This window comes from Chiloscyllium plagiosum, unplaced genomic scaffold, assembly GCF_037043375.1.
Source record: "Chiloscyllium plagiosum isolate Xiang-an unplaced genomic scaffold, Cpla_swu_hap1 HiC_scaffold_12, whole genome shotgun sequence".
NCBI classification, from domain to species: Eukaryota; Metazoa; Chordata; class Chondrichthyes; order Orectolobiformes; family Hemiscylliidae; genus Chiloscyllium; species Chiloscyllium plagiosum.
This window is the reverse complement of record NW_028270150.1, coordinates 55336161-55360010: the sequence shown is the minus strand read 5'-3', so window position 1 is coordinate 55360010 and position 23850 is coordinate 55336161. Positions and strand designations below refer to the sequence as shown.

Here is a 23850-nt window from a genome sequence, read left to right as displayed (position 1 = left end):
AAATACAAGAACATCCTATCCCTCAGGATTCCCTCCAACAACTTGCCCACCACTGATGTCATGAACACCTTAGATAAAAAGATTTCTATTGAAAGTCTGACAGTATCTCCAAGTTGGTATAAAGTCAAAATTGTTTCACGCTTACATTTCACATCACAAGCTATAATGGTTCAGGAAGGTGGCTTATCACCAACATTCAAGAGCAGTTAGAGATGGACAATAAATTCTGGCCGAGCCAGAGATGTACACATCCCATGAATGAATAAAAAAAACACAACTTGTGAATTATGTTTGCTACCAGGGCCTTAAATGGATTCCGAAATGGTGGGCTGTTTGCTTTAAGAATCATTCATGCCATTTTATTCCAATGTCAGACCATCAGAAACAGAATGCTTTTACCCACAGTATTAGTACAAAATTGAACGGCTTCATGCTAACCCTACAGTTATAATGTGAATCAGCCCTCCAAAGAAAAGGTGTATCTGAAAAGCACTAGGTAAACAGTTACACAACTTGCTTTATAAGATTGAATCTCAGGCTTTTCTTTCTACTGAGAACTGTGTGCTTCTCTCAGCTGTTGGAACTGATTAGTCTCTAACAATATTATCAATTGCCCCAGCTATCACCTAATTTTTTTTCAACTAACAATAAACCTTTTTTTACTGAACATAATGTTTTAACTAAGGAAAGTTTATGTGTATTAAAGGATTATTCAGGTTGGAGAAGGAAGTAAATGAGCATGGTATATGTCTGTGTGAGCAGGCAAGCATGCGTCAGTGTATGAGCGTGAGTTCATATGCACATAAGCATGAGTGAGTGCATGCCTGGTTGTGACAGTCAATGTGCCTAAGTGAGATTCGCTTCATTCTGACATTGGCTTTTTAAAGCTGGTGATGTACCGAACTCACAGACACAATTCTGCACAGAAACCATGGTATTGATTACCTGGGCCATAAGTTGTTCAATTATGAGTTAAGGATATGCAGAATACCTATGTTGTTAGTTCATTGTTGCACATATAAAACCAACACTAACAAGGTATATAACAGTCGTGAGTGACTGTTCTTTTCCAAAGTGCAAAAATAAAATTCTTCCCCCTTCCTAACCTGTCAACAAGCTGAGTACAAAAATAGAATTTTCCCTGACTACAAGTAAAATTTTGCCAGTAGACAGCAGGGAAAGTAAAAATTAGAAATTAAGATACAATATGAATAGATAAGACGAAGTAGAGGCCAATTAATAATGTATTGTTTGAATGGTAAAAGTAATTTTGGTGTATCTCAATGATCAATTCTCATATTACATTTAGCTTTCTATATAAACAATGGAATTTCTAAATTTCTAGGAAATGCAAAATTATAAATGATAGTTAATTAAATAATGAAAGTAGATTTCTTTAAAAGAACCCAAAGGGGCAGTCAACAAGACTTACAGTACACCTGTAGTGGTCAGTGTGCTGTATCTTCACTACACTGCTCCAAAATGCTCCAAAACATTTTTGACTTGTCCAGTCAATTAAATTAGAAACAGAAATAAACCAAAATGTTGTAATATTCTATAATCTCTGGACAGCACTATATTCAAAGATACTTCTTCTGTTGTCAACTATATCCTTTTCTTTCAGGTCAGACACTTATTTGATCCTGAAATAAACATTAGTATTACATTATAAGGCTTCTGAAACCACAGCAATAGCTTTGTTGTAGGAATAATTACCCCACATTTTAAATGTAAAACATGTACAAAATGTATTAATTTCCCCTCAACATTTTGCCCTCTGTCCTTTTATTTATGTTACATGTTTTTAGTACTAATTTTAAATTTTCTTTCATTGTCTATTTTAGAAGAGAACACAATTTTACTGAAAAAGACTGAAAAAAGATAAAAACATTGTTATTCTACCTGCAGACAAAGGACACTTGACAGTCATCTTAAATCAAACAGACTACATTGAGAAAGCAAATGCACTACTTGCAGATACCAATACTTACCAACAAGTGGCTATAGACCCAACCTCACAACTAGAGAACCGAATCACAGCCTATTCAAAAAACTTCAGCGATCTGCAGAAGTAAATAAGACTGACTTCCAAAAACTGAAACCAGACAGATCCAACACATCACGCTTCTACGGATGACCCAAAATTCACATACCAGGAGCCCCCCCCTCAGACCCATAGTCCCACTACCTGGAACACCCACTTACAGACTGGCCAAGGAGCTACACCAAAGACTAAAACACTGAGTAGAAAACTCACACCACTCCATCCACCCCACCCAAGAATTCCTGAGGACCAAAGACACCAAGATAGAAGAGGATGAAATAATGGTCTCCTTTGACGTAACAGCCCTGTTCACATCCATCAACATCAACTTGGCCAAGGAAACACTGACTACATTATAAGAACCACCAAAAGACACATACACCAAACACCACCAACGTCATCAGCAAGGGCAGTATCATCAAGCTCGCGGACCTATGCCTTACCACCCACTTCACCTTCATCAGCAAAACCTAAAAACAAACCAAAAGAACACCCATGGGATCTCCAATATCAGGGTTCTTAGTAGAGGCAGTAATGCAGAGACTCTAACAAACAGCTCAGCCAACCATCCAACCCAAAGTTCGGGTCCGCTACGTGGATGACACCTTTGCCATCACTAAACTAAACAAATTAGAGGAAACCTTCAAGGCCATCAATAACAGCCTTACTGGCATAACATTCACTCAAAAGGAGGAAAACAACAACAACAAACTGCCATTCCTAGATGTCACAGTAGAACGAACAGCCAATGGGGAACTTCAAATCAGCATCTACAGGAAAAAAAACACATACGAACCAAATATTGAACTACAGAAGCAATCATCCCAACATCCACAAACGAACATTATTTCAATGAGCCACCAAACATTGCAGCACAGAGGAACTACGCGGAGCAGAGGAAAATCACCTGCACAGTGTATTAAAAAAGAATGGATACCCAATGAACACGCTCACCGATTTCTGAGCAACAAACCCAAACAAAGAGACAATACGTCCAGAAACCCTAGCCACTCTCCCCTACATCAAAGGCATCTCGGAAATGACTGCCAGACTACTCAGGCCCTTCGGTATCATGGTAACCTACAAACCCACCAACACACTAAAACAGCAGCTAATGAACTTGAAAAATTCTGTACAGACAACAAGCAAAACTAATGCCATTTACAAGATACCTTGCAAGAATTGTAACAAATACTACATTGGATAAACAGGCAGAAAACTGGCCACCAGGATACATGAACATCAACTAGCCACAAAATGACATGACCCACTCTCACTAATATCCTTACATATGGATGAGGAAGGACACCACTTTGACTGGGACAACACATCCATCCTAGGAAAAACCAAACAGAGACACGCACGAGAATTCCGAGAAGCATGGCATTCCAACTGGAACTCTACGAACAAACACATTGACTTGGATCCCATTTACCACCCCCAAGAAAAAGAACTGCAAGTGACATCACCATAGGAAATTATGTCACCACAGGAAATAATGTCACCACAGGAAATGACATTACCAACCCTAGGAAACTCAGACATATATAAGTAAGTAGAATGCAGGCTACACCACCAGTACTTCATTCAGAGGCTCAGTGAAAATGTTACCTAGTATGGTGACAAAATGTCTGAAACGACCCTTCCAGCTCAGTGACCAAACTTACATCCAGAACCTCAACCTGATCTACAAATTTGTTCGAACACAATTTCTTTTAAAAGAGAGCTTTGGTTGCTTAAAAAAAGCTTCAAAGTTAAGATTACAAACAACAAAAGCCTAGATGTTGGAGATAGGCATAATTTGATGAAATATGTAACAAGACCAAATGAAAATCATAACAACAATTTATATAGCACATTTAATATAGCAAAATGCCTCAAGAGTATTTATAAGAGCATTCCAAGATGAAGTCTGACACTGCAACAGATAAGGAGATGATAAAGCAGATGTCCACAAACTTGGTCAAAGGACGGCTTTACGGAGTGACTTAAATGAGGAAATAAAGTAGAGAGGCAGATGTATAGGGACGGATTTCCAAAGCCTAAGCCCTAACAACTGAAGGCTTGGTCACCAATTGTGGGACAATAATAACTGGAAATATTTTTCAGGTTTCAAGTCCAGTAATCCTTCTTCAGAGCTGTTCTTCAGGTTCTGAGGAAGGGTTATTGGGCCAAAACATTAACTCTGAATTCTCTCCATAGCTGCTGCCAGACCTGCTAAGGTTTTCCAGCAATTTCTATTTTTTCTAATTATCTCCTTATGTAGCTTGGTGTCAAATTCCATTTGATAACATTCCTTTGGGATATTATATTGTGTTATATATTCTAAGTGCAAGCTGCTGCTGTTTGTATTTTTTTGGGATTTGAGAGTTAACTTTTCTGTCATGGATGATACCTTCAGTTTCTTCTTCTGATTAGTATCTTGAACAGCAAATGGAACTGCACAGCTGAGGGCAGGATTGGCTATGTCAGTCATGTTCTTGCTGCAGTTGAATAGCTGGCTTAAAATGGCCAATTGAGCAGAGTACTGGATGGTGTCCAATGTGCTGTCTGAGTGTCTATCTTCATAAAAGGAGGACAAGGGGAGATGAAAGTAATAATATAATGCCGACCACTTAAATAAAAATATTTTGCTGTGATTTTGGCATAGCTATAAATCCATAAACCAGGAGCCCCCCCTCAGACCTATAGTCTCACTACCTGGAACTCCAACTTACAGACTGGCCAAAGAACTACACGCAAGACTGAAATACCTAGTAGAAGAGTCACAGCACTCCATCCACTCCACCCAGGAATTCCTAAAAATCTTCAAAAACACCAAAATAGAGGAAGACGAAACAATGATCTCATTCGACGTAACAGCACTGTTCACCTCCATCAACATCGACCTGGCAAAGGAAACACTCGCCACACTTTTAGAAGAGACCATCACACACACACCACCATCAATCACATTACCAACAAAAATATCATGAAGGTAGTGGACCTGTGCCTCACCACCCGCTTCACTTTCAACAACATAGTCTACAAACAAACCAACGGCACACCCATGGGATCTCCGCTATCAGGATTCATAGTGGAAGCGGTAATGCAAAGACTAGAACAAACAGCCCTACCAACCATCAAACCAAAAATCTGAGTTTGCTACATAGATGACACTTTTGTCATCACAAAACAAAACAAGATAGAAGAGACATTTAATATCATTAACAACACCCTCACAGGCATAAAGTTCACCAAGGAGGAAGAAACTGACAACAAACTCGCATTCCTGGATGTCACAGTAGAAAGAAAGGACAAGGGAGAGTTACAAACCTGCGTATACAGAAAACCGACAAACACTGACCAAATACTTAACTACACCAGCAACCATCCCAACACACACAAACAAAGCTGTATCAGAACCCTATTCCAACGAGCCACCACACACCGCAGCACAGCCGAACTTCGAAAAACAGAGGAGAACCATCTATACGACGTATTCAAGAAGAACGGATACTCAAAAAACACAGTGCACAGATTCCTCAAGAACAAACCACGACAAGCAGACAAAACACAGCCAGAAACCCTAACCACCTTACCATACATCAAAGAAGTTTCAGAAATGACAACCAGACTACTGAGACCCCTCGGAATCCTAGTAGCACACAAACTTACCAACACTCTCAAACAAAAACTAACAAACATAAAAGACCCAGTACAACCCATGGACAAAACCAACGTCATCTATAAAATTCCATGCAAGGACTGCCACAAACACTATGTAGGACAAACAGGAAGAAAGTTAGCCACCAGGATACATGAACACCAGCTAGCCACAAAAAGACACGACCCTCTCTCCCTCATAGCCCTACACACGGATGAAAAAAAACACCATTTCGACTGGGACAACACATCTATCCTGGGACAGGCTAAGCAAAGACATGCCAGAGAATTCCTAGAGACCTGGCACTCCAACCACAATGCCATAAACAAGCACATAGATCTAGATGCCATCTATCAACCCCTCAGAAAACGAACAGGAAATGACATCACCACAAACCCCAGGAACCCCATCCAGGAGAAAGATATAAATAGAAAGCAGGAGACAACAGCTTCACTTCACTTGGAGGTCACCACTGATGATGTTACCTAGCCAGGTAATGAAATGTCTGGATATCGGACCTACAGCTCAGCGAGCAAACCCACACCCTAAATAGCTATAAATGTTATATGAAGAAACTAGATGGCAGTGTTGATTAGGACTGGTCTTTCAGTCTGGTTCTGGATCAGTGGTGCTGGAAGAGCACAGCAATTCAGGCAGCATCCGACGAGCAGCAAAATCAACGTTTCGGGCAAAAGCCCTTCATCAGGAATAAAGGCAGAGAGCCTGAAGCGTGGAGAGATAAGCTAAAGTAGGGTGGGGGTGGGGAGAAAGTAGCATAGAGTACAATAGGTGAACGGGGGAGGAGATGAAGGTGATAGGTCAGGGAGGAGAGGGTGGAGTGGATAGGTGGAAAAGGAGCTAGGCAGGTCGGACAAGTCCGGACAGGTCAAGGGGACAGTGCGGGCTGGAAGTTTGAAACTAGGATGAGGTGGGGGAAGGGGAAATGAGGAAGCTGTTGAAGTCCACATTGATGCCCTGAGGTTGAAGTGTTCCGAGGCGGAAGATGAGGCGTTCTTCCTCCAGGCGTCTGGTGGTGAGGGAGCGGCGGTGAAGGAGGCCCAGGACCTCCATGTCCTCGGCAGAGTGGGAGGGGGAGTTGAAATGTTGGGCCACGGGGCGGTTTAGTTGTTTGCTGCGGGTGTCTCGGAGATGTTCCCTAAAGCGCTCTGCTAGGAGGCACCCAGTCTCCCCAATGTAGAGGAGACCGCATCGGGAGCAACGGATACAATAAATGATATTAGTGGATGTGGAAGGCTCCTTTAGGGCCTTGGATAGAGGTGAGGGAGGAGGTGTGGGCACAGGTTTTACAGTTCCTGCGGTGGCAGGGGAAAGTGCCAGGATGGGAGGGTGTTATTGGATTTGAACCCATTCAGAATGATAAATTAAAAGATTTCACTGTATCATTATTGTATAGGTATTATTTGGGCAATCTAAATAAAAATTTTTGCGTGGTGTGCCTACAGTCTAAAAACAGCACTAATTTGGGCACTAAGTACCAATCTCATTTGTTATGAGGTGTGGACAAGAAGTGCACAAGATGGAAGATCTTGGATTGAAAAAGCTAGTCCTCTGACTAAGTAGGGAATGTTACTTCTGTAGTTGGGGTAGTGAAGCAGGAACTCTGTATTCTGCTCATTATACTACATTTGTCCAGTGTTTGACACAGAGTGGGATGGAAATTCAATTTTGGTGGCATATAAACTGCATGGTAGAGAACTGTCCTTTGATTGCACAACCACTTTCCACTGAAATCAGAAAACTTGGACAATCCAACTGCCAACCAATTTGTTATGGTGCATTCCTGTTTCCTAAATATCAGTACTCATCAATCAGCAGAAATCTCTGTCATCGGAAACACAAGAAACATACAAAGCATGTAGGCATAATGCAGAAGTTTAAGCAATGTAACTACAGGGGATAACTTGAACCACTACACTACTTAAATGTTGAATGGTAATGAGCTGAAACTTTAAGTGTAATAGCAGCACAAAGTACCCTCTGAAACTGCCCATATCATTGACTGTACTAAATGATTTAAGACCCACCAATGGCCATGATATTTTGCTCTGTGCTTGCCAGCCTGGGATTTATTTTCTGTCCATTCACTTTATCAAGGAAAATCAAGGACTGGCAAGCAAAGAAGCAAAAAAATCTCAAGCCAGAAAATTTAAGGCCGAAAGTAGCATTTAATTTTCCATGATGCTAAATACCTGCTTTTAAAAAAAAATTGCTTTTGTGATGTGGGCATCACTGGCTGGCCGGTATTTATTGTGCTAATTATAGCTGGAAACAGTTTTTCACTTTGACAAGCATAGACTTAAAATGACTTGTACAAATATTATGTGTACTGGGAAAAACATCTTCAGTGGCAGAAATGGCTTACATGATCCACAGGTTTAGGGATTCAATGCAAAAAAAAAAATCAGAAAGATAAATGGCAGTGCAGTCACCTAAGATACACCTCAAATGGATTCAAATATGCAAGTAGAATGAGTGGTGAGAGAGCTCATGATAGTTATAAATAAATCGCTATCAGGAGAAATATTTTGAAAATATAGATTAAACCATTAATGATTTGTGTCTCAGGAAACTAGTACTGTATTTGTGAAAGCAGTACATTTCAACAGTATAAAACCAGGAAAGTTAATTGAAGTCAGAGAGAAAAAAAACTACACAGCTAATTGTATGCATTTTTCCTTGAGGATTTATGAAAGCTTAAAATATTGTACCAAAGTTGTTGCTGATTGCACCATTACAAGTACCATCTTGAGATGTTTTGATGCCTCCCTGTAAATTTAGAAGCAGTAAAGGTAAAGGCACCATTGTCTTACCAGACCATGGGACAGCTCTATAGTTAGACTGGTGATGGTTTTAATCTGAGGGGCAACATGCCTCATGTGAGGGAGTCACTGAGAAGGATAGTCCTATGTGGCAACCTCCACCAGTGCGTGAACTGAACCCACTCAGTTAGCATCACTCTCTATCACAAACCAGACATCCAGTCAACTGAGTTAACCGACCCCATCTCACACCCCCAACTCCTTGTAAAAGCATAATAGAGAAGTAATAATTGTCTTTGGTGTATCGAACTGTTAAATCCACCATTTCATTCCAGATCAGCAGGTCTGGAAGCATCTGTGAAGAGAAAGCAGAGTTAACGTTTCGGATCCAGTAACCCTTTCTCAGAGGGGAAAATTTAACTCTGATTTCTCTTCACTGATGCTGCCAGAGCTGCTGAGCTTTCCAGCAACTTCTGTTCTTGTTTCTGATTTACAGCATTCACAGTTCTTTTGATTTTTCTTTCATTCTCGCTGCCTGGCTCATAATTAACACCTTTGCTGCCTAGTATAGAATTTCTCCAAAAATTCAACATCGTCTTCATATTCAAAAACCATCTCTACTTATGCAGAGATATTGCACAAGGAGTTATTTATACTGGTGAATTTATCAACAGTAACAGTGAACTCAGCACCTTTTGGAAGCTGGTATTATTGCAGAAATATTCCCATTAAAGGAGGCTTTGCAATTGCACAAGAAGTTTGCTTTCAGCAGCATTGTTGACATTACTGGAAGGTTTATCATAAAAGTAGGAGTACAGCAAGATTATGGGAAACAAGTAGCAAAGGTGACTTCAAAATGCTTTACTTCTATTAAAATATTTATCCATATTAAGAAATCTATCAAAATTTTGAAAATCCTAAATATTACCCAATATGCAAGAAAGCAACAGTGAGCAAGCAGAAGGAAATAGAAAAGTTAAAGAGGTAGTAAATAGCCACCAAACATCAGTTGTCCATGATTGGGAACCAACAAAATCACTAAAATGCTTTCATGCTGTCTTGGTATCTGAGGAACTAAGGCAATTTGACAAAATTGCATTATGATTTGAAGTATCACCCTGCTGACAGAATATGTAAAGAATTTTTCCATTCAAATTCAGTGCATTTCTGGTCATTTTAACAGGTATTTAATTGATGTCAGTACAACTTAAATTCCTGATGTATCCTCCTGGTGGGCAAAGTACTGTGCTAGAATTGTTTTTGTAAATTTACCTTTTAGATGTAAGAAAAGTCATGTATAAATGCTTAAATAAAAGGCAAGTACATTTCAAGCATCCTTATAAAATTTCATATATTTTAGAAATGTGTCCAATAGTCTCCCACCTCCCGAGAGGGGCCTATCTTCTCTGCTGCCTGGAACTTGTAGCTTTGTTCCTTCTCTGGTGCTGTGCTTTAATTCTAGACCTTCCAACATAATATTTTTGAAATGTCACGCGTGCTTCGGTGCCCTGTAAAGTGTTACTAAAATGTTAAATTGGATTTCTGCAGGACCACCCAAGTGTTCTGAAACTGTTCCGACCACAAATCCAGCCAAAGAGGCAATCCTAGCCTCCCTGACCAAAGCGATCCATCCTTGACTTTGCTTCTGACCACCCATGATCAATGCCTTGAGATCCTTGTCTATTTTTAGAAACTGTAACAGATAAATTAAACAAACCAGTAAATACCATTCCTTTTCTAATGTACTATATATACCTGAAGTAAATATTTCATAATTATGGTTTGTAATGATAAATCAGGCAGGCACATTGTTCACAAAGAGAAAATTATTTCCTCATTCTATTAAAAAACACATGTATACATTTAGAAGTGAACAAAACCACTTGAGAGAACTGAAAAGGAAGGAGGAGAGGAGTTAAAAAATTGAAAATGATCTCGTTGTCCATTCTTTAGACAAGCAAGTGGGAGTGAGAGGGGACTGTTTGGCAGGGTAAAGGGTGAGGAGAGAATGAACAGACAGGTGTGGTGCAGAAGCAGGCCATTCACCTCTTAAGCCTTCTCTACCATTCAATATAATCATGATTGATCAGTGTTTTTTGAATTCCACATTTGCATCTATCCCAGATAGTATGGAATTCCCGTTTCTAACAAGAATCTAACCATCTCCACCATAAAAATATTCAATAATTCTCCCCCATCACCTTCTGAGGCAACGAATTCCAAAATCACACTTGATTTACTGAAATCAAGTCACCCCTTATTCTTATAAATTCAAGTGGAAACAAGCTAAATTGATCCTAAATTTCCTCATTATACAACCCACACTTTCCAGGAATCAATTTGGCAAATTTCCTCTGAATATTCTCAAAGCAATAATTCCTTAAATAAGGAGAACAAAACTGAATACAGTATTTGAGATGTGATCCCACCAATGCTCTATATAACTGAGGCAAAACACCCTTACTTTTATCTTCAATTCCTTTTCTAATTAAGGTTCACCTTCCATTAACGTTCTTAATTACTTGCTGTACTTGCACACTCGGTTTTGGGACTCATGCACAAGAATACCTAAATAATCCTGCAATGCTGAATTCTGTAGTTGTTCTCCATTTAACTATTTTGTTCAATTCCTTCTAACAATATGAACCTCAAGGGCGAGGATAACATGGAAAATGAATTTGTACAATGCATCAGGGATTTTTTCTTACAGCAGTATGTTGCTTAACCCGTTAACAAATTATTTTAGATCTAGTAATGTGTAATAGGTAGGAATAATCAGAGATCTTGTCATTAAGGATATTCAGCAATAGCGATCCCAGCACAGTAGAATTTAAAACACATTCTAAGAACAACATGGGTCTCAAACCTGTATTCTCAACATAAGTAAGTAATTAATAAAGAGTTGTCCAAAGCTGGTTGGGAAAATAGACTAAAAGGGGAAAGTCAGTGGATGAACAGTGGAGGATATTGAAGCAGATACTCATATCACTCAACAAAAATATAATTCAACCAAAAAGGTCTCAGCATGAAAGAGAAACCACCGATAGTTAAAATAAGTGGTCAAGGAGAGTATCCAATCAGAAACAAAGGCATGCAATGCAGGAAAAACTAGTGGTAGGTCAGAGGATTAGGAATTGTGTGGCAGTCAGCAGCCAATGGTTGAAAAGCTAATAAAAAAGGAGAAAATTGATTGTGAAAGTTAATTCGCAGGAAATATAAAAAGAAACAGCAAGAATTTCTGGGGTTTTATGTAATGAAAGATAGTAGCTAAAGGAACTGTGAGGCCCTTGGAGGATGAACTGGGGAATTAATAATGGGGAATGGCAGATAATTTAAACTAATACTTTGCATCGATCTTCACAAAGGAGGACACTATAAACATCTCAAATATAACAGATAAGCAAGGTGCTTGTGGAAGGAAGTATCAGTCTCTATCTAAAAGGGACCAAGTATTTGACAAACTAATGGAACTACAATCAGACAAGTCACCAGGCCTGCATCTAAGTATTTTAAACGAATGGCTGTAGAGATAATGGAGGCATTGCTTGAAATATTCCAAAACTCACTGGAATCCAGAAGGGTACAGTGATTTGAAAAACTGCTAATATGACACCACTGTTCAAGAAGGGAAGGAAACATAAAGCTGGAAACTATAGGTCAGTTAACATCTGTGGAGGTGTCGTGTTGGACTGGGGTGGACAAAGTCAGAAGTCACACAACACCAGGTTATAGTCCAACAGTTTTATTTAAAATCACAAGCTTTTAGAGCACTGCTCCTTCAGCCTGACAAAGGAGCAGCGGTCCAAAAGCTTGTAATTTCAAATAAACCTAAAAATCACATAACACCAGGTTATTGTCCAACAGGTTTATTTGGAAGCACTAGCTTTTGGAGCACTGCTCCTTCATCAGGTGGTTGTGGAGTAAAGGATTGTAAGACACAGAATTTATAGCCAAAGTTTACAGTGTGACGTAACTGAAATTATATAGTGAAAAAGACCTGGATTGTTTGTTAAGTCTCTCATCTTTTAGAATGACCACGTTGGTTTCAGTTCTTTCATTTGTAAGTCCCAGATTTTTTTTTTTTTAAAAGTTATATTCTCAAGTGAACTTTAACAATAGGTGCCATGTCAGCTCAGATAATGCATTCAAGGTGTGAGATGCCCTGTGTGAGGCTCTCTATGCCCCAATATTCAGACTGATTTTATTTCTAAATTAGGGATTTACAGAATCTTACATGGATTCATACAGTTTTTGAGCAAAATACAATGTCATTCTACAAATTCACCCCACATACTTAAATATATGTGTGTGTGCGCGCCAGGGTTGAGGGGTGGGGGGGTTGGGGAGAAAGGGTGAGTGTCTATGAGAGGGGTTCAAAGTTTGGGAGAAGATTTGTAGCGCGGGTGCTCGTTGTGGTTCTGTTCGCCGATCTGGGAATTTGTGTTGCAGACGTTTCGTCCCCTGTCTAGGTGACATCCTCAGTGCTTGGGAGCCTCCTGTGAAGCGCTTCTGTGATGTTTCCTCCAGCATTTATAGTGATTTATACCTGCCACTTCCGGTTGTCGGTTCCAGCTGTCTGCTGAAGTGGCCAGTATATTGGGTCCAGGTCGATGTGCTTATTGACTGAATCTGTGGATGAGTGCCATGCCTCTAGGAATTCCCTGGCTGTTCTCTGTTTGGCTTGTCCTATAATAGTAGTGTTGTCCCAGTCAAACTCATGTTGCTTGTCATCTGAGTGTGTGGCTACTAAGGATAGCTGGTCATGTCGTTCCGTGGCTAGTTGGTGTTCATGGATGCGGACTGTTAGTTGTCTTCCTGTTTGTCCTATATAGTGTTTTGTGAAGTCCTTGCATGGGATTTTGTACACTACATTGGTTTTGCTCATGCTGGGTATTGGGTCCTTTGTCCTGGTGAGTTGTTGTCTGAGAGTGGCTGTTGGTTTGTGTGCTGTTATGAGTCCTAGTGGTCGCAGTAGTCTGGCTGTCAGTTCAGAAATGTTTTTGATGTATGGTAGTGTGGCTAGTCCTTTGGGTTGTGGCTTGTCCTCATTCTGTCCTCACAGGAGGCTCCCAAGCACTGAGGATGTCACCTAGACAGGGGACGAAATGTCTGCAACACAAATTCCCAGCTCAACGAACAGAACCACAACAATGTAAAGGGGTATACGTCCGTGAAAGAATGCATGTGTGGGGTGTGTACGTGTGAGCATATGAGAGACGATCTGCGTGAGTGTATGAGTCTGTAGAAGTCTGTAGAAGTGTGTGTGTGTGTGTGTGTGTGTGTGTGTGTGTGTCACCTGTAGTGTGACATCTACGCCATGTTCTTCACAGCCTGGAACATATTATTGATGAGGATGAGCACCTCGCCAAGACCTTCCCCACACCTCCGCTTCTTGCCTTTAAACAACCATCAAACCTCAAACAGATCGTTGTTCACAGAAAACTGCCTGGCTTGCAGGACAACACCATACAACCCTGTCACGGCAGATGCTGCAAGATGTGTCACAGTGTCTACACAAATACAATCATTACAAGTGGGGACACCATCGACCATGTACACAGCAGGTACTCAGCCAACGTTTCTCTATCTCATACGCTACAGACAAGAATGCCCTTAGGCATGGTACACTGGCGAGACTGAGCAGAGGCTACGGCAATGGATGAATGGACACTGCACAATAATGACTAGCCAGGAATGTTACCTCCCAGCTGGAACATTCGACCTCGGATCTTCAGGTGACTATCCTCCAAAGTAGACTTTGGGACAGGCAACAACATAAAGTGGCCAAGCAGGGGCTGTTAGCCAAGTTCGATACTCATGGGAATGGCCTCAACCGGGACCTTGGGTTTATGTCACACTACAGGTGACCCCACTGTACTATACTCTCTCACACACACATTCTTACAGACTCGTACACTCATGCAGACCTTCTCTCATACACAAGCTTTCTCTCTTATAAGCTCACACACAGACCCTCCTCCACACTCACACCAACACACACACCCTCTCTCAGACTTATACCCCTTTACACTCATACTCATACACATATACACGCACACCCTCTCACAGACACTCACACTCCCCACATGTACCAACACATGTAAGTTTGTTTGGTGAATTTGTACTTGCAGAATTACATTTTACTTTGTTCAAAAACTGCATGAATCCATGTAAGATTCTGTAAATCCCTTTTTTAGATTAGAATCAGTCTGAACAGTGGGGCACAGAGAGCCTCACACAGGGCACCTCAAGCCTTCAATGCATTTTCTGGGCTGACATGGCACCTACTGTTAAAGTTAAAAATCACACAACACCAGGTTATAGTCCAACAGGTTTAACTGGAAGCACTAGTTTTTTTTGAGTGCTGCTCCTTCACCAGGTGATTGCATGTGCGCCACCCACCTCCACTGCCAAACACACAAACACACACACCAACCCACATGTACACACACACCAACCCACATACACACACACATACACTTGTGGGGTGAATTTGTACTTGCAGAGTTACATTGTACTTTGCTCAAAAACTGCATGGATCCATGTAAGATTCTGTTAATTCATTTTTTAGATTAGAATCAGTCTAAACATAATGGCACAATCAGCAGCACACAGGGGGCTAACACCTTCAATACATTATCTGGGCTGACAATTTTTTAAAAATGTTTTGCAATTTACATATGAAAGAAGTGAAACTAACAGAGTCATTCTAACAGATGAGAGACTTAATAAACAATCAAGGTATTTTTCAATGCAAATTTCAGTAAATGTTTGCCATATATTGTGTGTCTTACAACTGTGTACTCCACAACCACCTGAAGGAGCAATGCTCCAAAAGCTAGTACTTCCAATTAAACCTGTTGGACTATAACCTGGTCTTGTGTGATTTTTAACTTTGTACACCCCAGTCCAACACCGGCACCTCCAAATCATGACTCCTATTGTTAAAGTTCACTTAAGAATATAACTTTAAAAAAGATCTGGGATTTACATATGAAAGAACTGAAACCAACATGGTCATTCTAAAAAATGAAAGACTTAACAAACAATCTAGGTCTTTTTCAATAAATAATGTCAGTTGCATCACACTGTAAACTTCTGCTTAAGTTCTGTGTCCTACGATCTTATACTCCACAATCACCTGATGAAGGAGCAGCGCTCCAAAAGCTAATGCTTCCAAATAAATCTGTTGGATAATAACCTGGTGTTGTGTGATTTTTAACTTTGTACGTCTCAGTCCAACACCGGCACCTTCAACTCAATAATGCAATCAAACAGTCTAGATGGTTTTAAAAAAAGGGAAATCATCCTTGACAAATTTGTTAGAATTCTTTACAGATATAAGAAGTAGAGTTGATAAAGAGGAACAAGTAGATATAGTATACTTGATTTCCAGAAGGTATTTGGTAAGGTGCTACATAAAAATGTTATTTCACAAGATATTACTCACAGTATTGAGGGTAAAGTATTAGCATGGATCAAGGATTGGTTAACACAGACAAAGAGTTGGAATTAATAAGATATTTTGAGGATGGTACGTGTATGAAATGAGCTGCCAGAGGCTGTGGTGGAGCCTCGTACAATTGCAACCTTTAAAAGACATCTGGATGGGTATATGAAGAGGAAGCATTGGAGGGATATAGGCTGGGTGCTGGCAGGTGAGACTAGATTGGGTTGGGATACCTGGTCAGCATGGACAAGTTGGACCGAAGGGTCTGTTTCTGTGCTGTACATCTCTATGACTCTTTAACGAATGCAGTGTCAGAAGGAACAGTTGTATGGCCCCAGTTATTCAATATTGATCCAGAGGAGTGGGCAGAATGTAATGCACCCAAATTTGCTGACAATACAAAAATAGGTTGAAAGGTATGTTGTAATGTGGACATAAGGAATCTGCAAAAGGAACGTAGATACTTTAAGTGAGAGGACAAAAGCTTGGCAGATTAAGTTTAACGTAGGCAAGTTTGAGGTCATACACTTTGGTAAGAAGAACTGGTAAGAAGAATCAAAAGACAGAGTATTGTTTAAATGGAGAATGTCCAAAAGTGTACTGCAGAAGGATCTGGTCATGAAAAACAAAGCATTAGCATGCACTTTGGAGCATGAGAAGTGAAGGGTTTCAAAAGTAGGGAAGACTTGTTCAAACCGTTCAGAATGCTGGCAAGGCCACACTTGGAATAACGTGCACAGTTTTAGTCCCTGTATTTAAGGAAGGATATCCTGGTATTGGAGGCAATTGAAAAGATTCACTAGGCAATTGTCGAGTGTATTCTTGCTGGACTGTTAATCCAGGGAATGTTCTGGGGAGCCGAGCTCAAATCCCACCATGGTGGATAATGAAATTTGAATTCAATAAAAATCTGGAATTCAGAATCTAATGATGACTGTGAAACCATTGGTAAAAATTATTGGGAAGATCCATTGATTCACTAATGCCATAGAGATGTACAGCATGGAAACAGACCCTTCGCTCCAACCGGCCACGCCAATCAGATATCCCAACCCAATCTAGTCCCACCTGCCAGCACCCAGCCATATTCCTCCAAACCCTTCCTATTCATATAACTATCCAGATGCCTTTTAAATGTTGCAATTGTGCCAGCCTACACCACTTCCTCTGGCAGCTCATTCCATACATGCACCACCCTCTGTGTGAAACAGTTGCCCCATAGGTCTCTTTTATATCTTTCCCCTCTCATCCTAAACCTATGGCTTCTAGTTCTGGACTCCCCCACCCCAGGGAAAAGGCTTTGTCTATTTATCCTATCCATGCCCCTCATGATTTTGTAAACCTCTATAAGGTCACCCCTCAGCCTCTGACGCTCCAGGGAAAACACCCCCCAGCCTGTTCATCCTCTCCCTGTAGCTCAAATCCTCCAACCCTGGCAACATCCTTGTAAATCTTTTCTGAACCCTTTCAAGTTTCACAACATATTTCCAATAGGAAGGAGACCAGAATTGCAATATTCCAACAGTGGCCTAACCAATGTCCTGTACAGCCGCAACATGACCTCCTAATTCCTGTACTCAATACTCTGATCAATAAAGGAAAATGTACCAGATGCCTTCTTCACTATCCTAATTACCTGCGACTCCACTTTCAAGGAGCTGTGAACCTGCACTCCAAGGTCTTTTTGTTCAGCAATACTCCCTAGGACCTTACCATTAAGTGTATAAATCCTGTAAAGATTTGCTTTTCCAAAATGCAGCACCTCGTATTTATATAAATTAAACTCCATCTGCCACTTCTCAGCCCATTGGCCCATCTGATCAAGATCCTGTTGTAATCAAAGGTAACCTTCTTCGCTGTCCACTACACATCCAATTTTGGTGCCATTTGCAAACTTACTAACTATACCACTTATGCTCAATCCAAATCATTTACATAAATGATGAAAAGTAGTGGACCCAGTACTGATCTTTGTGGCTCTCCACTGGTCATAGGCCTACAGTCTGAAAAACAACCCTTCACCACCACCCTCTGTCTTCTACCTTTCAGCAAGTTCTGTATCCAAATGGCTAGTTCTCCCTGTATTCCATGAGAGCTAACCTTGCTAACCAGTCTCCCATGGGGAACCTTATCGAACACCTTAGTGAAGTCCACATAGATCATATCTAACGCTCTGCCCTCATCAATTCTCTTTGTTACTTCTTCAAAAAGCTCAATCAAGTTTGAGAGACATGATTTCCCACACAAAAAGCCATGTTGACTGTCCTTAATCAGTCCTTGCCTTTCCAAATACATGTACATCCTGTTCCTCAGGATTCTATCCAACAACTTGCCCACCACCGAAGTCAGGCTCACTGGTCTATAATTCCCTGGCTTGTCCTTACCATCTTTCTTAAACCATGACACCACATTAGCCAAACTCCAGTCTTCCAGCACCTCACCTGTGACTATCGATGATAGAAATATCTCAGCGATCGGTCCAGCAATCATTCCCCTAGCTTCCCACAGACTTCGAGGGTACACCTGATCAGGTCCTAGAGATTTATCCACCTTTATGCATCTCAAGACATCCAGCACTTCCTTCTCTTTTCAAGACGTCACCATCTATTTCCCTACATTCTATATCTTCCATTTCCTTTTCTACAGTAATACTGATGTAAAATACTCGATTAGTATCTCCATTTTCTGTGGCTCCACATGAAGGCCACCTTGCTGATTTTTCAGGGGCCTATTCTCTCCCTAGATACCCTTTTGTCTTTAAATGTATTTGTAAAAATCGTTTGGATTCTCCTTAACTCTATTTGCCAAAGCTATCTCATGTCCCTTTTTTGCCCTCCTGATTTCCCTCTTAAGTATATTCCTACTGCCTTTATACTCTGCTAAGGATTCACTCGATCTATCCTGTCTATACCTGACATATGCTTCCTTCTTTTTCTTAAGCAAACCCTCAATTTCTTTAGTCATCCAGTAAGGTAATCATCCCTTTCTTATTTCTAACTTCCCTGGATGCATTTCCAGGAATATCCTCCCTCAGCACAGCTGTAATGCTATCCCTTATCAAAAATGCCACTCTCCCTCCTTTCTTGCCTCCCTTTCTATTCTTCCTGTAGCATTTGTATCCTGGAACATTAAGCTGCCAGTCCTGCCCATCCCTGAACCATGTTTCTGTAATTGCTACGATATCCCAGTCCCATGTTCCTAACCATGCCTCGGGTTCATCTGCCTTCCCTATTAGGCCCCTTGCATTGAAATAAATGCAGTTTAATTTATCAGTCCTACTTGTTCTCTGCTTTGTCCTTGCCTTCTCGGACTGTTTGACTCGCTTCTATTCTCAAGTGTACTATTCTCAGATTGATCTCTTTCCTCACTATCTCCCTGGGTCCCACCACCACACCCCACCTCTGCCCCCCACCTTAGTAGTTGAAATCCTCCCGAACAGCTCTAGCAAATCTTCCTGCCAGCATATTGGTCGCCTTCCAACTTAGATACAATCCATCCTTCTCGAACAAGTCACTTCTACCCCAAAGGAAATTCCAATGATCCAAAAATGTGAATCTTTCTCCGATACACCAGCTCCTCAGCCATGCATTCATCTGCTCTATCCTCCTATTCCTGCCCTCACTAGCTCGTAGCTCCAGGAGTAATCCAGATATTACTACTCTCGAGGACCTCCTTTTTAAATTCCTGCCTAGCTCTCTGTAATCTCTCTTCAGAATCTCAACCTTTTTCCTTCCTATGTCATTGGTTCCAATGTGGACAATGACCTCCTGCTGGCCTCTCTCCCTCTTGAGGGCATTCTGTACCCTCTCTGAGACATCCTTGATCCTGGCACGAGGGAAGCACACCAGTCTAATTTTTTGCTGCTGGCCACAGAAACAACTGTCTGTACCTTGGACAAGAGAGTTCCCTAACACAATCGATCTCTTGAAACCCGACGTACCCCTCATTGCCTTAGTGCCAGTGTCAATAGCAGAAACGTGGCTGTTCATGCTACGTTCCCCTGAGAATCCATCACCCCCTACATTTTCCAAAGCACCAGACACATTTAAAATGGGGATAGCCACAGAAGTCTCCTGCACTAACTGCCTACCTCTCTCACCTTCCCTGGAGTTAACCCATCTATGTGACTGTATATATGACTTTTCCCCCTTTCTATAACTGCCATCCATCACATCCTCTTTCTCTTGTAAACTCGTCATCGCCTCTGTCTCTCCAATCGATCCATTCAATCCGATAGGATTCACAATTAATGGCATTTATTGCAGATATAATCCACAGTAACTCTTAAGCTCTCCATAAACTCCCACATCCGACAAGAGGAACATATCACTCTACTAAAGGCCACTTTTGCTTATTTCAATCTACAGACCCAGAAAATAGCACTGTCTTATTCCTCTACAAAACACTGCTCCAGATTAAATTAGTTATGGCTTATATTTTAAGTTTAATCAAGAGACATAGCTGAATTAAAAATATAAACAATAAAGAACCCACTCTACTCACTACTGCAGACTTACCGTAAGGCCATGCTTAAAATATTCACTTATCTGTTTCTCCCAAACAGGTTCCTCTAAGATCAGTTGTGAATTTCATTGTTTGCTAATTCTCCCAGATGTACTCCGATGTCCAGCAATACATGAATTTGAACAGCAAAGGCAGAAACTGTGCAGGCTGACTGCGGTGTCAGTTTCTCTCTCTCTCTCCTGTACTGACCTCATCATGTGCTTCCTTTGTCTGTTCCTCTTCGTTTTAAAACTGCTGTTGTTTTGACTTTTTTTTTCCTCCAAAAGTTCCAAAACAATGCAACAACATATAAGACAGTAATTGCTGCTCCTGGAATTCAAGGAAATCACCTCCAATACCTAAAATACCTCAAAAGAGGAGCAGCTCTTACAGCCAGAAATTTTTATTGTCCTCCATCTTACCCCTTTAGAGAAGGAAAATACCATCCTTACCTGGTCTGACCTACATATGACTCCACACGCACAGTAATGTGGTTTACTCTTAACTGCCCTCTCGGATATGGGCAATAAATGCTGGTCTTTATCCATTCAAACTTATAAGAAACCTTATTGAAACAATCATTTTCTGAAGGGGCTTGACAGCGAAAATGTTGAAAAGATGTCTTGTGGTATTGCAGCTAAACCAGTAATCAAAAAAATCCTAATACTCTAGGAATCTGGGTTTGAATCCCACCATAGGAGAAACTCATCACTTACTACTTACACTGCCCAGTGCTGCTCCTGGCATGTCCTCCTGCACTCTTCATTCAACCACGGTTGATACCCTGGCTTGATGGTAATGGTTGAATGGGGATATGCTGGGCCAGGAGGTTGCAGATTGTGCAGGAATACAATTCTGCTGCTGCTGATGGCTCACAGTGTCTATGGATGCCCAGTCTTCAGTTGCTAGATCTCTTTAAGGCTTTTCTCACTTAAGACAGTGATAATCGCACACAACACAATGGAGGGCATATTCAATGTGAAGTTGGGCCTTCATCTCCACAAGGACTGTGCAATTGTCATTCTTCCTTATATGGTTATGGAAATCCAATCATGAATAATGGTGGACCAGCCACCTAAACAATTGTTACAGAATAAAGGGATAAATGATTTAAAACAAATGCAAACAAATTCTATCTCCCAGAGGATAGTAAATGCTTGGAATTCTCTATTCCGCAAATTTGTGGAAGTCAGATCATCAATCATATTTAAAAAGGAGGTATTTCTGAAATATCAGCAAGTTGAGGGTGATAATGAACTGGCACGTAGAAGAAGTTGAGACCTAGAGCTGACCAGCCATGGTTTTGTTTAATGGCAGAGCAGGTTTGAGGGGCTGAATGGCCTACCTCCTGTCCTATTGCTAATGTTCATGTTATACTCCAAATGCCAGACTTCTGCTCACACACTCAACACATCGATACCTATCATCCTCTCTCTCTGTCCTCTTCATTAAATTCTTTCTTGTCCATCTTTGTGTCATCTGCAAAAGTAACTACTCTGCCTTTGCTCACCTCATCTAAGTCACTGACATAAATTGTAAAAATCTGAGGACCATGACCATTTATGTATAACCTCTGTTGCCTCGCAGAAACAATCCTTTTCTCATGCTAATATGTTACCGCCTACACAATGAGCTCCCATTTTGTGCAGTAGCTTTTTAAAAGGACATCTTCCCAATATCATCTGGAAATCCAAGTACTGTACATACTTCTATAGGCTCCTCTTGACCCACAGCAGCCTTTATTCCTTCAAACAAATCCAATAAATGAACTAAAAATGATTTCCCTTTCACAAAGCCAAGCCGACTCTTTCTGACTGCTTTGAGATTTATCACATACCCAGCTAAAACCTCCTTTCTGATTGATTCTAACAGAATCCATGACAGACACCAAGCCAGCTGACATATAGTTTCCTGTTTTCTGCCTCCCATCACCTTTGAGAGATTAGTGGATATAGATGTTAAGCATTTTTTACAAAGGGGGAAATTTTCAGAGAAACACTGGTAACATAGATGTTAAGAGGCTTTCTTTTCAAAAGGGAAATGATCCAGACAGACACCAGTCATTAGTTGTAGAGGTTAGTTTATCTTAGTTGGTTGGACACCTGATTTGTGGTGCAGTGTGATGCCAACAAGCATGAGTTCAATTCCTGTATCAGATGAGGTTATTGTGAATGATTCTCCTTCTCAACCTTTGTCCTTGCCTGAGGCGTGGTGACCTTCAGGTTAAACCACCACCAGTTGTCTCTCTCTAATGGAAGAACAGCCTTATGATCTGGTATGACTATGGCAACTTTACTTTTTATTTACTAGAGGAATAGTGACAATGGAGAGGGTGGAAACCTTGATGATGGAAGAAAAGGTGTGATGGGAGCTGCTGGGTACTACAGACACTATTTTCGCCATAACATTCACTGAAAGTGCAGCCATGAGCTGTGGCTGACAGAATTTCATCATCAGCCCAAATAAAGAATCTAAGAGATATAAAGATAACAAACTAAACAATGGAACAAGAATAAATCCAAGTGATAAAATAGGAGGAAATTGAAATATTCAGAATGGTGTTCATTAGTTACAGGAGACATCCAGTGGATCCATATATGCTGCATGTTCGTACAGTAATCTGTTTCCACCAAGCTTATAACAAACAGGGAGAGGAATTCTGTCCACCACTTTTACAGCCTGATTTAAAACAAAGTTAATTAAACATATTGGAACCAAAATTCCTTAGACTTGCTCCACCATTATGAATGTAGTGAGGTAGGAACGTACGCTCACGATTCTGTTGCACTATGAAGGGGTCAAGTACAAGGTCTGATGTACATTATCAAATACCATGTGATCAATTGTCACAAATTCCGACTTCCAGAAAGAAATCCAGAATTAGAAATCCTTATCTTAAAGCACCAAGAGACGTACCACACTACCACCACAATGGTTTGGATGGGGCAGATGGTGAAACATAGGCACAAAGGGTGGTGTGAAGAGTAAGATGTCACAAACTGTGCAACAAATTAATTGTCTGCAAGATAAGCATTGTGTCAACAAGGAAAACATTAATATTTCTATCTCCCTACTTGCAGTCTGACCAACAGTATAAGTGCATCAGTAGTTGTAATTCCAAGTGGATTTTTTTTTTTACCTTTTTTGGGTGGAGGTGTTATTATTCTTTCAATTGTTACACAGAGGTAAATTCAAAATTATGTGGGTAGTCATGGAATATAGATACATTAATAGACCACCAACTCCTTTTAAAGGCATACAGTATGAAATCTCTAGTAGATACAAACAGGGAATTGTTCTTTAATGCCAGTGGCATCACAATGTCATTGTGGAAAATACATAATGACTGCCATTGTAAATTCACACATAGTACTGCGATCACCAGTTTCTGACTGCAGGGTAAATTTTAATGGCTGAGAAACAGCTG

At 40.6% G+C, this 23850-nt stretch overlaps 1 protein-coding gene across 3 annotated transcripts in view; it reads right to left on the bottom strand.

Annotated features, from left to right (window-relative positions):
- Positions 1 to 23850, bottom strand: part of bcor (BCL6 corepressor) — a 328887-nt gene that overhangs the window by 222320 nt on the left and 82717 nt on the right. The gene's annotated exons all lie outside the window — the stretch shown is intronic.